The following is a 3,009-nucleotide window of genomic DNA, read 5'->3' on the forward strand; positions in this document are numbered from 1 at the left end:
AGAATACTGTAAAGGCGGCAATTACAAACGTCACTCCTTAGGAAATGTCATTACCTTTGACATTATGTACGAAGTACAAAGTCGTATTAAGAGGTAGTAGACATTACCTAAGGTGGAGAAAAATCACCCGTGTTACAAATATGTAATATCAACGCAATTTAATGAAAATTAAGTTTGAAATTAAACACATATAATATCCTCAAAACGTAGTGTTGCAGAGTGTAAAAATTTAAAAAAATTACAATTCAAAATTGGAAGTCAAATTGAAAAAAATCGCATGCGATAAAAAATATGACAAAAATTGAAAAAAAATGGAACAAAAGATATAAACTTTTTTATTGCTATATTTTTCCGCGATAGATTAGATTTTATTTAGATAGATTTTATCCATTTCTGTCAAGAGACCATTCCGAATAGATGGGAATTGTGAAAATTGGCCCAGCGGTTCTTGATTATAAGCAGAATACATAAAATCTATTTGGCTATATATCCAATTTCTTGGCTATCAGCATCACTTAATGGTGATAAACGGATCAGATTTAGATTTAGCTTCCATATATCTTCAACCGACTACGGGTTAGTTGTGCACCAAATAGGTAGCATAAGTCCAAATGACCTGTATTTTGGTACATCCCACCGACTTCAGTCTAGAAGCAAGTAAATCAAATTTGGAGAAAATCGGTTTAAATATAGCTTTAGCTTTCTCAAATTTTATCGAGAACGGCTAAGATTAGGAAATAGCTACCATATATATAAATATGTATATATCCTTAATCCGATTTCAGGTTTATTGTGCAAATAATGGCTAATATCAGCCCAAATGGACTGAATTTCGAGACGTATGTTTACATTTTGTGCAACTCGGCTCCGATATATATTTTTTTAATATTAAAATAATTTTTTAATATTTTTTTAATATTAAATAAAATTTATTTGACGTAGAGCTTCAAAATTTGGCAGAACAATTTGTATTGCGTCGGAGACGGCTGGTATTGAAAATTAGGTTCACGTTTTGGTGTAGCCGCTCGATATTCGATATTTTGATGATTTTTGCCACATTTTCCCACGGATTTGTCTAAAAATTGGTATTTGTAGGTCATAGTGGGCTCTAGCTGCGGTGGCGGAGCATAATATGTATAGGTCCATATAATCTAAATAGTTTAAATAATCCAAATGTGGTATTTAAGATTGTTATACCGTTTTGTTATGGCCCAAAAAACGGCCCGCTCACTTAATTATTTTTTTGAAAAGTTTAAAAGCATTATCGAAACGATCTTACTGGTATTTGTAGTTTAAAGTGGAACATGTTTGAATCCAAATACTTTCATTCAAACATATTTTTTTTGCTAATGGTGGAGATTATTTAAAGTTTAGCCCGGCCGCAATTAATGTTTTTTTACTTTTTTACATTTCAAACTACCTTAGGCAACCCAAAGCATAGAATGTGGAATTATTTTATGTTTATGAATTTGGAAAAACTTGAACTACTCGTTGCAGTATAGTCAGTTCGACCATTAAATGACACCAAACGTTAGTATTTTATCATTTTTACTACTGCAGTAAAAAACGATTAGAGTTCTCACTTTTTTAGCATTTTATCGCAGTATACTGTTAAAAAAGGTTGAGTTTTACTACCTATGGCATTCCTTGGCACTCTTAAAATTTTCTGCATAATACTGGAAGAAGTGTATAGATTACGAAAAAATTGATTTTAGGTACATCTGTTTCAGATGCTGCAAATGCGGAGGTACCTTCATATGGGAGATATACCAAAGAGTGAACATTTTTGGCAAGAAGATATATTTTGTATTTATTTATTTAATGAAAATCTGTTGAACATTTTTGCCAACATATTGAAAAATCCCTCAAATAGAGATAGGGTTCTATGGGATCTTCATCAAAACATGTTCCATGTTCATAATTTTTCGCACATCAATTTGCTACCCTATCTTAAACAAAAATGTTAAATTTTAGCAAAATCGATTGAAAACATATGGTAACAATAATAATGAATAATGTAGCTAAAATCATCAAAACCGTATACAGGGAGATACCGTTATATGGGGCCTATACGAAGACATGGACCTGCACACACAATTTTCTGTCGTAGGCTGTAGTATCAATTTCGAAATTCGAATACCAAATTTGACATAATTCCGGTGAATAATATCGCTAAAATCGTCAAAACCGAATATCGGGAGGTACTGTTATATGGAGGCTATATGAAAACGTGGACCTACATGGCCCATTTATGAACTTAACCTGCCTAATGACAAAATAAATGTGTGCTAAATTTTTGCCTTCTATCTCAATTCGTTTGAAAATAGCGTGATAACAACAGACAGACAGACACACAGACGGACATGGCTAAATCGTCTTAGAATTTTACGCCGATCAAGAATATATATATACTTGATGGGTCTGACATAAGTATTTCGATGAGTTACAAAGGGAATGGCAAAATAATATACCCTCCATATTATGGTGGAGGGTATAAAAATACTTCAAAGAAAGAAAATCAGGGGTAGGATTGTATGGGAGCTATATCGACTTATATTAATATTATTTTGCAAGGACATTAGTTAACCATTAAGAATACCAGATGTCAATTGTCAGTCCATTTCAATTAAAAATGTGCCTATAACCTTCATATTCCTTCAAATCGGAGGGTACCGTTACTTGGGAACTATGCCTAAACAATAACAAATCTTCATTGCATTATTTTTTAAGCATTATGGAGCTACCCTAAAATCAGATCGATTATGGAAACATTTTTGTCGCACCTTCCCTTATATGTTGGACAACCAATGTTAATATTTGGCACATGATATGAAATATAGTCCAGAAATAAATATTCTTATTTTTTCAGTTTCCCCTTATTTTATGTAAATTATATAATAATACGAATATATTAATTTCTTCGATTTCGATGTTTAATTGCACACAAGCCTTAATACACATTAAATGACGATCATAATTGATATGATTTGATTAACGTTTACGGTATTA

This window comes from Musca domestica, unplaced genomic scaffold, assembly GCF_030504385.1.
Source record: "Musca domestica strain aabys unplaced genomic scaffold, Musca_domestica.polishedcontigs.V.1.1 11, whole genome shotgun sequence".
NCBI lineage: Eukaryota > Metazoa > Arthropoda > Insecta > Diptera > Muscidae > Musca > Musca domestica.